The sequence below is a fragment of the Mustela nivalis genome, assembly GCF_964662115.1.
Source record: "Mustela nivalis genome assembly, chromosome: 3".
In the NCBI taxonomy this organism is placed as follows: Eukaryota; Metazoa; Chordata; class Mammalia; order Carnivora; family Mustelidae; genus Mustela; species Mustela nivalis.
The window spans coordinates 6684393-6698196 of record NC_139022.1 but is presented as its reverse complement, the minus strand read 5'-3'; positions in this window follow the sequence as shown (position 1 = coordinate 6698196).

Here is a 13804-nt window from a genome sequence, read left to right as displayed (position 1 = left end):
CATTCTATAAAGACTTTCTCAAAATCAGCACCCAGAAAACAAACAATCCAGTCCAAAAAATGGGCATAAAACAGAAACAAACACTACTCCAAAGAAGACATTAAAATGGCCAACAAACACATTTAAAAAATGCTCCATATCACTTTCTATAAGGGAAATACAAATCAAAACCACAAAGATATACTAAAATATACCAGTTAGAATGGGTAAAATTAACAGGACAGGAAACAGCAAATTATGGCAAGGATTGAGAGGAAGGGGAACCCACTTATACTCTTGGTGGGAATGCAAGCTGGTATAACCACTCTGGTAAACAGTATGGAGTTTCCTTGGGATGCTAAAAATAGAACTACCCTCTAACCCAGCAATTACACAATTGAATATTTGCCCCAAAGATACAGATTTAGTGAAAGAAGGGACATATGCACCCCAATATTCATAGCAACATTGTCCACAATAACCAAAATGTGGAAGGAGCCAAGATATCCTTCAACAGAAAAATGGGTAAATAGTATGTGGTTTATATATACAATGGAATATTACTCACCCATCAGTCGATGAATATGTATCATTTACATCAATATGAAGGAAATTATGCTAAGTGGGGGATAGTATGTTAAGTGATATAAGTCAAGCAGAGAAAGACAATTATCATATCTTTTCACTAATACGTGGATAAAGGATAGTGCAGAGGACAATAGGGGAAGGGAGGGAAAAACTGAATGGGAAGAAATCAGAGAAGGAGATTACACAATGAGAAACTCTTTTTTATTTTTTTAAAGACTTTATTTATTTATTTATTTATTTATTTATTTATTTATTTATTTGACAGAGATAGATCACAAGTATGCAGAGAGGCAGGTAGAAAGGGGAGGAAGCAGGCTTCCCACAAACCAGAGAGCCCAAAGTAGGACTCGATCCCAGGACCCTGAGATCATGACCTGAGCCGAAGGCAGTGGTTTAACCCACTGAGCCACCCAGGCACCCTGACAATGAGAGACTTTTGACTCAGGAAACAGAGATTTACAGATAGGGTGGTGGGTGGGGGTTGGGGTAACTTGATGATGGATATTAAGGAGTGTATGTGATGTTAGGAGCACTGGGTGTTATATGCAAAAAAATATATAATAGGACATTATTTCAAAGCCTATTGATGTAGTAGATGTTGACTAATTGAATTTAAATTAAAAAAAAAAAAAAACTAAAATAGGGGCAGAAGTCGTGAATGATGTTTCCTTACAGAAGATATCCAGATGGTGACCAGGCACATGAAAAGATGCTCATCATCACTCATCATCAAGGGAATGTAACTGAAAACTTTAATGTGATATCACCTCACACCTGTTAGAATGCAAAAATAAAAAACAAAGGAAACAAGAAGGGTTAGTGAGGATCATGAGATAGTGGAACCCTCGTGCTCTATTGATGGAGCAAGATGGAAATGCAAATTACTGCAGCTACTGTGGAAAATAGCATGGAAGTTCCTCAAATTTAAAATAGAATTACCCTTCAACTCTGTAATAGCTCTACTGGGATTCACCTCAAAATGCAGAAACATTAACTCAGAGGTGTACTTACACCTCCCCAATGTTTATAGCAACATTATTTACATAGATAAATTATGGAAACACCCCAGAGGTCCATTAATTGATGAAGAGATAAAGAAGAGTTACAATGGGATAATAGTTGGCCATAAAATAATTAAATCTTTGGGTGGCTCAATAAGGCAGGTCATGATCTCAGTGTTCTAGGACTGAGTGCCCTGTCAGATCCCCAGTCAGCAGGAAACTTGATCCCCCAGCCCTGCTCCTCTCCCCATTTTCATGTTATCTGTATCTCAAATAAATAAATTCTTTAAAACATAATGAAATTTTGTTATTTAAATGACATGGATGTAGCTAGAGAATAATATTTAGTGAAATAAGGCAGTCAGATAAAGACAAATACAATATGGTTTCACTCATATATGGAATCTAAGAAACAAAAAAAAAATGAGAAAAGAGAGAGATAACCAAGAAATAGACTCTTAACTATAGAGACAATGGTTATGGTTGACAGAGGGGATGTCAGTGGGGGGATAGTGAGATAAGTGAAATGGCTTAAGGAGTGCACTTTTAATGAGCACAGGATGATGTATGGAACTATTGAATCACTAGATTATGCACATGAAACTAATTTAGCACTTATGTTATTTATACTGGAATTTAAAAAAAAATAGTATGTTACTAGCATAAGATATAACCACAGACCAATGGAAGAGGGGAGAGAACACAGAAATACAGCAATGTCTATATGGTTAATTTATATATAAAAAATAAGTGAGACTATACAATTAGGAAAAGGTAGTCCCTTCAATAAATGGTGCTGCAAAAACTAGACAGCAACAAACAAAGTAATGAATTTGGGCCACTTTCTCACACCACACACACACACACACACACACACACATACACAAACACATCAAAATAGATTAAAGACCTATATATGAAACCTGAAACCATAAAGCATCTAATACATAGACAAGTATTTCTTGCAACAACATTAGCATCATATTTATAAGCATGTTTCCTTACTCAAGGGAAAGAAAAATAAATGATAACCTACTGGGATTACATTAAAACAAAACAAAACAAAAAAGCTTTTACATAGTGGATGAAACCAAAATTTACACAGCACAAGAAAACCAAAACACAAACTAGTTAATGAGAGAAAATATTTGTAAATAATGTATATTTTAAGTAACTATCTGAAATATATAATTAATTTACACAGCTCAACACCATAAAAAGCAAAGAATCCAATGAAATTATGGGCATTAAATCGGAGTAGACATTTTCCCACAGATACGCAGGTAACCAATATACACGAATAGGTGCTCAATATCACTTATCTTCAGGAAGATTTCAATCGAAATAAAATGAGATCAGCACCTCACACTAAGTGTTGGCGAAGATATAGGGCATAAAAGAAAACTTGTGCATGGCTGATAAATTGGTGTACCCATTGTGTACCATTGCACTGTGGTGCAAGAATTTAAAAGTACAAATACAATGTTATGATGTAATTCCACTACTGTATATTTACCCAAGCATAAGGAAAGCACAGATTCAGAAAGTTAGGGTCTCTTTTATATTTATCACGGAATTGTTTACAATAGACAAGATATGGAAGCAACCCAAGTATCCATGAAAGAATGTATACCACATAAAAAACCTGAGATCTTGTCTTTTGCAAAAACATGGATAAACATAGAAGGTATTATGTTTACTGATATAAGTCAGACACAGAAAAATGTCATGTATTCATTATATCTTGAGTCTAAAAAAACAAAGCATGAACAAACAAGAAAACAGAAACAGACTCATAAATACAGGGAACAAACCAGTAATTGTCAGAGGAAAAACAACGAGGAGATATGCAAAATAAAGAAACTTAAGATTTACAAACTTGCAGTTGTAAAATATATAAGTAAAAGAGACAAAAAGTAGAGCACATGGAATGTGCATTATAATATTGTAAAATAGTTTAATTATTGTAATTATTTTTATTTTATATATAACAACATCCATATGTTATAATAATAACATTATTGTGGGAGATGGTTTATGTTGAGCATTGAGTAATGTGTAGAATTGTTTAATCACTATGTCATCATCTGAAACTAATAGAGCATTACCTGCTAACTATAATTCAATAATAACAAATAAAAATGGATAAAATTAAGTTTACATTAGAAAACCAAATATACAACACAGAAAAGGAAGTCAAATAATTGGTGTGGTGGAAAACTGGAAAGCTACAAACAAAATGATAAAACTGGACCACTGTTTTACATTATGTAGAAAAATAAATTCAAAATGAATTAAAAAATGAATGTAAAAACTAAAATTATAAATGTCCCATAGAAAATATAGGGTGTAAGCTCTTTGACATCAATCTTAACAATATTATTTTTATACCAATCACCTCAGAAAATGGCAGCAAAATCTAAAACAAATAAGAGGCATTGCATCAAACTAAGCTTTTGTGTAATAAAATAAACCACCAACAACGGAATTCTACCAAACATTTAAAGAAAGATTAATAAATTTTCTTCTGAAGCTGTTTTCAAAAAATAGAAATGGAAGGAAAACTTCTAATCTGGTCCAATAAGGATAGCATTGCCTTCAACCAAAAACCGAATAAAGATCCCACCAAAAAAGAGAATTACAGACTAATATCTTTGATGAACATGGATGCCAAAATCCTCACTTAGATATTAGCTAATAGAATCCAAACATTAAAAGGATTATTCACCTCAACAAAGTGGGCTTTATTCCTGAGCTGCAAGGATGGCTCAACAAATGCAAGTTAATTAGTGTGATGCACCACAAAAACAAAGGAAAGGACAAGAACCATATTATCCCCTCAATAGATGCAGAATTTTTTTTTTTTACAAAATACAGCATATTTTCTTAATTAAAACTATCTACAGAATAAGGAGAGAGGGAACATACCTCAACAACAGCAACAAAAAAACAACATAAAGCAATATGAAAAACCCACCAAGAATATCATTCTCAATGAGGAAAAGCTAAGAGCTTTCCCCCTAAGGCTAGGAACACAACAGGGATGGCCACTCTCACCACTCTTGTTTAACATAGAACTAGAACTCTTAGCATCAACAGTAGGGACAAAAAAAAAATAAAATGCACTCACATCAGCAAAGAAGTAGTCAAACTTTCACTCTTCACAAATGATATGATACTCTATTTTGGAAACCCAAAAGACTCCAAGCAAAAATTGCTAGAACTCAAACAATAATTTAGCAAGATGGCAGGATACAAAATGTACAAAATTCAGTTGTATTTCTGTACAAAATAAACCACCAATAGAATGAAAAGTAACACAACCGAAAAAAAGGAAACATTCTTTTAAAATTTTATAATTATATATACATTTAAATTAACTTATACATCTGATAAGGGGTTAATATTCAAAATGTTAAGAATTCATGTCATCTGTGAAGAGAGAGAGATTGACTTCTTGATTGCCAATTTGGATACCTTTTATTTCTCTTTGTTGTCTGATTGCTGTTGCTAGGACTTCTAAAACTATGTTGAACAAGAGTGGTGAGACTGGGCCTCCTTGTCGTGTTCCTTATCTCAATGGGAAGGCTGCAAGCCTTTTCCCATTGAGGATCATATATGCTGTGAGTCTTTCATAGTTAGATTTGATGAAGTTCAGGAATGTTCCCTCTATCCCTATACTTTGAAGCATTTTAATCAGGAACGGATACTGGATTTTGTCAAATGCTTTTTCTGCATGGATTGAGAGGAACATATGGCTTTTCTCTCCTCTCTTATTAATTAGTTCTATCACATTGATTGATTTGCAAATGTTGAACCATCCTTGTATCCCAGGGGTGAATCCCACTTGTCATGGTGCATAAGCTTTTTAATGTGCTGTTGGATCCTGTTTGGTAGGATCTTGTTGAGAATCTTAGTATCCATATTATCAGTGCTATTGGTCTGAAATTCTCCTTTTTGGTAGGGTCTTTGCCTGGTTTGGGGATCAGGGTAATGCTGGCTTCATAGAAAGAGTATGAAAATTTTCCTTCTGCTGCAAGTTTTTGAAACAGCTTCAAAAGAATAGGTGTTATTTCCTCTTTGAAAGTTTGGTAGAATTCTCCAAGGAATCCGTCAGGTCCTGGGCTCTTGTGTATTGGGAGGTTTTTGATCACTGCTTCAATCTCGTTACTAGATATCAGTCTATTCAGGTTGTCGATTTCTTCCTAGTTCAATTTTGGGAGTTTATGGTTTTCTAGTAATGCATCCATTTCATCTAGGTTGCTAAGCTTATTGGCATACAACTGTTGATACTAACTTCTGATGATTTTTTCTACTTCCTTGTTGATCGTTGTGATCCCTCCCTTTTCATTCATAATTTTATGAATTTGGGCTTTCTCTTTTTTCTTTTGGATTAGGGTGGCCAATGGTTTATCGATCTTATTGATTCTTTCAAAAAACCAGCTTCTTGTTTCATTGATACATTCTACTGTATCTCTGGTTTCTACTTCATTGATCTCAGCTCTAATCTTGATGATTTCCCTTATGTGTGGAGTTGGTTAGATTTGTTGTTGATTCTCCAGTTCTTTAAGGTGTAGAGACAGCTGGTGTATTCTGTATTTTTTCAATTATTTTGAGGGAGGCTTGGATGACTATGTATTTCCCCCCTTAGAACCACCGTTGCTGTATCCCATAGGTTTTGGACCGAAGTGTCTTCATTCTCATTGGTTTCCATAAATTGTTCCAGTTCTTCTTTGATATCCTGGTTGATACATGCATTCTTAAGCACGGTGGCCTTTAGCTTCCAGGTGTTTGAGTCCCTTCTGAACTTTTCTTTATGATTGAGCTCCATTTTCAAAGATTGTGATCTGAGAATAGGCAGGGAATCATCTCAGTCTTTTGGTATTGGTTGAGTCCGGATTTGTGACCCAGTATATGGTCTATTCTGGAGAAGGTTCCGTTTGCACTTGAGAAGAATGGGTATTCAGTTGTTTTAGGGTGGAATGTTCTGTATATATCTATGAGGTCCATCTGGTTCAATGTGTCATTCAATACTCTTGTTTCTTTATTGATTTTCTGCTTCAATGATCTGTCTATTTCTGAGAGAGGCATGTTAAGATCTCCTACGATTAGTGTATTCATATCAATATGACTCTTTATCTTGATTAACAGTTTTCTTAGTAAGTAACTGCACCCATATTGGGAGCATAGATATTTACAATTGTTAGATCATCTCGGTGGGTAGTGTCTTTAAGGATTATGTAGTGTCCTTCTGTATCTCTGACTACAGTCTTTAGTTTAAAGTCTAATTTATCTGATAGGAGAATCACTACCCCAGCCTTCTTTTGAGGCCCATTGGCATGAAAAATGCTTCTCCATGCCTTCACTTTCAGTCTGGCTGTATCTTTAGGTTCAAAATGGGTCTCTTGTAGACAATATATGGGTGGGTCCTGTCGTTTTATCCAATCTGCAACCCTGTGCCATTTTATGGGCACATTTAGGCCATTGAGATTGAGGGTGATTATTGATAGATACGTTTTTATTGACATCGAGTTACCTTTGAAGTCTTTCTTTCTGTAGACTGTCTCTATATTTCTGTTCAATGCTATTATTAGGATTTTTCCTCTTTTATAGAATCCCCCCTTAATATTTCCTGCAGTGTCGGCTTGGTGGTTGCAGAGTATTTTAATCCATGCCTGTCTTGGAAACTCTTTATCTCTCTATCCATTTTGAATGTAAGTCTTGCTAGATAATGTATTCTTGGCTGCATGTTCTTCTCATTTAGTGCCCTGAATATATCTTGCCAGTCCCTTCTGGCTTTCCAGGTCTCTGTGGACAGGTCTGACGTTATTCTGATGGGCTTCCCTCTCTAAGTAAGGAGACTCTGTGCCCTAGCAGCTTTCAAAAGATTATACCTACAATTATAATTCCTCATTTTGACTATCAGGTGTCGTGATTTTTTTTGGAATATATAATCTTGGATGGAGACCTTTCAGCCTCTTACATGAATGCTGGTTCCATTTGTGAGACTGGGAAAATTTTCATGAAGTACTTGTTCCACTATATTTTCTAGACTTCTTTCTTTCTCCTCCCCTTCAGGGATTACAATAATTCTGATGTTGGAACGCTTCATGGCATCTTTGATTTCCCTGATTCTGTTTTTGTGTCTTCTAAACTGTTTGTTCCAGGCTTCCTCCTGATCCTTTCTCTCTCTGTTTGTCCTCCAGATTACTAATTCTATCTTCTGTCTCAGTTACCCTAGCTTTGAGAGATTTTAGATTAGACTGGAACTCATTGAGAGCATGTGAACCTCCTCCCTGGTAGCTTTCAGCTCCACCTTAACATTGTGAATATCATCTCTCATCGCTTTCAGCTCAGCCCTAATCAATTCCGTTTGGTCATCCATGGCTTTCTCCAACGAAACTATTGGCTGGATAATTGTTAGCCTGAATTCTCTTTCCGACATATTGTCTATGTTGATAGCCATTGTCTCTGTTGCAGAAGGTTCATCCTCTGTATTTTTCTTCTGTTGGGCATTCTTTCTCCTAGTCATTTTGGTGGGAGATGATTGAACAGATGTAGCTGGATGTATCATCCGTGGTGCAGTCAAGGTGCACCCTGGAACACTTCTGATCAATCAGGATTCCCCAGCCAATCGAGAGACAAAAGAAAAGAAAAAGAAAAAGACAATAGAAAAAAAAAAAAGAGTGAGAGAGAGATAGACAGGAAAGAAAGGGAAGATGAAAGAGAAGGTTCAGCCCGGATGGGCCCCAAGATAAGATTTATGAAGTAGACAAACAAAAACAGACAAACAAAAAGACTGATACAAATATATGACAAGAGAAAAAATATATATATGCAAATAAAGGAAGAACCTCGTCAAAAAGAACCCCAAGTGTAAGATTTATATGCTATCAAGACAAACACAGAAACACTGGGGGAAGAAGAGGATGGGAGAGTGGTTATAAATTCTCACTGTGTTTGAGGAAGGTTGTTTTGATTCTTCCTGGATGTATCTTGATATCTTTGTTAAAGGACTCAACTTTCCTAAGATAAAGGGGATTAAAAATTGATTTACCTATAGGGGTAGTATTGATTGGGGAAAGAGGATTACTTTGAAGTTTAACTCTATATGAATATTAGAAGATAAAAATAAAAAGGAGGGGTGCCTGGGTGGCTCAATGGGTTAAGCCTCTGCCTTCAGCTCAGGTCATAATCCCAGGGTCCTGGAATCGAGCCCTGTATCGGGCTATCTGCTCAGTGGGATCCTGTTTCCCTTCCTCTCTCTCTGCCTGTCTCTCTGCCTACTTCTGATCTTTGTCTGTCAAGTAAATAAATGAAATCTTTAAAAAATAAATAAATAAATAAAAATAAAAAGGAATAGACTATACTAAACTAAACTAAGATTTTAAAAAAGGAATTCAAAAAATAGAAATGCAGTAGAAAAACATAGGTGTATGTATCAAAAAGTTCAGGTTAGAAGGGTATTACGGAATTTGATGTACTGTACAGCTTGCTGTGATGGTAAATAGGTTAAAAAATTACCTATGTATAAAAAAAGTAAACCAGAATAGTGGGAACAAGTGAAAAATAAAAATTTTCCTTTGAAGTAGTAGTTTTTGAAGTAGTGGTTGTTCTCTTGTCATCCTTTTTTTTCCCCCCTCTTTTTTTTTTTTTTTCTTTCTTGGTTTGTTTTCTGGGGAGCAGCCTGCCATGCGGGTTGTCAGTCAATGATGTTTCCTGAGTTAAGTCCTCCCACCCCCGTCAAGGGGGTGGGTTCTGAGGAAACTGGTTTTTTTTTTTTTTTTCCCCAGGCTTTTATTCTCTGGCGGTTTTTATGTTTTTTCACTTTTTTTTTTCTCTCATCTTGACCGCGTTTGATGGTTTTTGTAGTTTTAGAGGAAAACAAACCGCACCCTGATCTCCCTCTCAGAGAGAAGCCTCAGTCTGGGTGCAGAGCCAAAATAAGTTCCCCCTTGGCCGCTGGCAGAGCAGGTTCCAAGTCGCGGTCCCTGGGGACGCAGGATCTTTTGCTTGCACCCAAAGCCGAGGCTGTGGCGGCTGTCTGGAAAATCCCAACTGCCAGAGAGTTTCCAAGCAGCAATCGAACACTGAAATTTTGTCGCTGGCCCAGGCAGAGAGTGCCTGGTCTTGCTGGGTCTAAGAGTGCCAGACTTGTGCGCACCTCTTTCAGGGGCGGCTATGGGTCACGTGTGCACGTCTCAGGCACTGGGAAGGGGGGTAGGGGGGAGTCCGAAAGCACCAGGCTGGGCTTTTGTGCACCTCTGTCAGTGGAGAGATTGGGACGCACATCTTAGGCTTTGAAATAATGGCGCGGGTCAAAGAGCGCCGGCCGTAACTCTGTCAGGGGATTATGAGGGACGTGCACGCATATCTCACTCTTTGCATGGCTCAAGCGTTCTACCGACCAGTGTGGCTCCCATCCCCTCACAGGAGCTGGAACCCACGCATTCTCGGGCACGCTGGCGCGCTGGCAGCTTACAGACCAAGACCTGGTTTCTCCGTGGCGCTCTTTCTGCCTCAGCTCCAGGGGAGGCTGTCCTGGGACCTGGGACTTAAGCCCTTGTGCCTAGCCTCCCCGATTCCCACAATTTCCCCCACAATCCTTTGCTCTTTTGGAGTGTTTTCAACCAGTCTCCAAGTTAATGCTGGTCCCCAGATGCAGGGCAGTCTTGCTTATATTGGGGTATTACTTTTCAACTGGTCACCTCTGGTGGCTCCCTCCCTCTTTTTTATCTTCAGATATAAGTCACTATTCCCACTCTGCTTTACCTGCCCATTGACGTCTTCTGCTCTGGTAATGATCTAGACGTGTATAATTCTGATCTCAGGCTGATTTCGTTGATGATCGGAGTTTTCTGGAAGGTAATCAGCTCACTTTAGGGTGCAGGTTGAAAGGGCGCCTCCTCCTAATTCCCCGCCATCTTGTCTCTTCAAATTGTATTTCTAATAAACTAAGTTCTCAATGTTTTATCAATGTACTCTTTGACAAATTTGACTGTGATTAATAGAATTACCTAATTCACATATTTGAAGTTCTGCCTGTTTGTGCAATGAATCATATACTTCCTCTCACCTTAGAATCACTCCAATGCTCCCTCTTTTGTTTTTTATCTGAAGCAGTTTTCTTACAGTGCTTTGAGATATTTTTCTTATTTTATTTTTTTCACAGTTACATTCACTTTTTGATCTCTAATTTCTCAAAGGGTTCCTACTTACATTAAATGTCTGTTCTTTTGGGAGATATTAATCAGATGCATCATAATTAATCTAGAAAGTGATACCCAGGTGACAGAAATCTAAGTGTTGGGAACTGTTTGCATTGTTATAATTCTGGAAGCCTGGATAAGAAGTGAACTTGGACACACTTGGGGACGCCCTTGTGTGCCAAGGGAACTTGGAGCAAGTCCAGTGGGGATGCTCGCATGGCTTGACTCTGAAAGGCTATTCAGGGTGAAAATAACATCTGCGTAGTTTTATGTAATTCACTTATGACTTATCTTGAGAAAAAACACATTCTTGGAACCTTAAGATTATTACAAAAGTCTAGAGGTTAATAGCCTGTTAACATCCTGCCTGACTCATTTTCCACTGACATATATGATTGAGTATTGATACCAGCATTGTGCTGAAGCTGTATAAAAGTGGTTACATGAAGAAATAAAGTTGCTACTCACCTGAGATGGAGTAGTCCTCCTGAGCCCGCTGTGTCTCTCTCTCTTTTTCTTAAATCTCCCAGCCCTACTTTCAGGTGTCTTTCTCTGGCTGGACCGGCATCTAAGAAATCCAAATGTTTCTCAGTTATCTTGTTAGCTTAATGACCACTCAGATACATCATTTTCAAAATGTTGTATTTGACTAATAGGTCCTACCTCATTATTTCAATTAATGGCATCTCTTTAAAGTTCTTTTAATTTTTTTAAACAAATTATTGAATAGTGTTTTAATGATGCCCAAGTGTGTGGGGGGGTGCGGTAAATGCTCTAAACTCAGGTTTCCTATGTGATTCCAGGACTGGAATAACACAGCCATGACAGAAAATTCCTCAGTGTCCCATAAGAAGAAAATATGTATTAGTGGCTCAATTGGATTTATTATAAAAGTATGAAATATTTCTACCTGTTTTAACTAAATGTCCATTGGGACACATTGTATCCAAGTATACTAATTGAGGACAACTTAAAAGTTCATGTTTTTCATGTAGCAACTATTGTTATCAGTCACTGCAAGATGCATATAAAGAAAGGGCCTTTTTGAATAAGTGCAATATTTCCAGACTAGGGGGAACCTCACCACACAATTTCAGCTAAAGTTGCTCCATAAAGTAATTTCTATGTGACATAGAGTTTAGCTCTAATAAAAATGAAAAAAAAAGTTGAAAAAAAAATTAAAACTTCAATGATAGTTATACAGTTTTGCAGTCATCAAGATTAGCATAAACACTTTCATGAATCTTAGCTTCACGTTTAAAGTATTATTTAATTGTTAAAACTTTCATTGTATTAAATAAATCAGTAAATATGAATTCAAAATTGTCTGGCTTTCATTGGTAACTAGTATGTCTGCCTTTTGAGGAAATCCAATAACCTGAAACAAATTCAATTCCAATTACAACATAGGAAAAAATATGTTTTACTGCATAAAAAATATATTTTAAAAGATTTTATTTATTTATTTGAATGACAGAGTTCACAATTGGGCAGAGAGGCAGGCGGGGGGGGGGGCGGGAAGCAGGCTTCTTGCTGAGCAGAGAGCTGACTCAGGGCTGGATCCCAGGACCCTGGGATCATGACCTGAGCTAAAGGCAGAGGCTCAACCCAAGGAGCCACCCAGGTGCCCCTCCTTTTAACATGTTTGATATGCAATTCCCCCTTGCAGTTTTTCAACCTCTAATGAACAAAATAATTCATTACTGAAACTTTTATCTACAATATCCAATTATCATATTTCCACTTCATTTGTGCATTGATCAAAAGCATTTTCAATCTTCACCTTTCACTTCAGTCTTGTTCACTTATTTGAGGAGTTGGGATTTACTGGGGATAAAATCTCTACTCAACTAGTATGGACCAGTGTTAGTAAACCAGGTTTTAAAAAACAGAAAAATTCTCACACTACCTTGTAAATAGTTGATAACACTTTAAATGATACCTAAAATCCCTGTCTTCTGTCTATTACCTAATTGCTTAGAGTTTCTGCTACCCTGCTCCATGCCCCTCAATGTCTTTTCTTATTGTCAGGGTCTGTTCCACTCATTCTTCCAGAAGTCCTGTCTCCAAGCTATACCAGTGGCTCTCCAAAGATGAAAGGAGGTTTTAGTGGGTAGACATTGCAGTGCCATCTACTTTTCCATATCCCCTGTGTGCTTGCCTGTCCATCAAACCATCAGCCAGAGATCACAGCTCCTGAATGCTAGCGACCATCCTTGGAGGTCCCCTGTCTGGGGATGTACTCAGGTCTGGAACCAAAGTGAGTTTATAGATATCTCATAGCTGAGTAAACAGGAAAGCTGACAAATATCTCATGCTTAATAGTGGAAAAGAAGTGGCCAGAGGGATTCACTTATAATTCCCTAGATTAAGCCTTATGCAGTTATTTATTGGAACTGCAGCCTTCAAAGAATTTGGATCCAGAGAGTCAGAGTAAGGAAATTAAGGCAGACAAACATGTGTCATTCAGAATCCTATAGGAAGAAAATGATCAGTTTATGTGTGCTCTGTTGGCACAGTGCCACTTCTGGCCACAAAACAGTCTGTTTCAGGTAAAAATTGCCCATAAGCATGACTTGGGACAGGGAATGCAGGTTCTTCTTACACAGACTCTATAGAATTTTGCCTCTACTTAATGGTGGGAGCATATTAAAAGTCAACAATAACTGATTACCATGGGCAAAATGATTAGTTGCATCAATTAAAAATGAGAACTAACAAAACTACAGCAATTGATTGGTGCCACACTCATTCCTTTCTTTCTTTCTTTCTTTCTTTCTTTCTTTCTTTCTCTCACTTTGTTTCTTTCTGGGAAAGAGAGAGTGTGAGAAGGGGTCCAGGGTTGAGGTTGAGGGAAAAGGAGACAGATAGAATCTTAAGCAGGCTCCATGTTGAAGTTGGAGTCCAACATGGGGCTCAGTCTCATGACCCTGAGGTCATGACCTGAGCCAAAATCAGGAGTCAGACACTTAGCCAACTAAACAGCTCAGGAGCACCTATGCCACACACATTTCTAATCTAAATTTA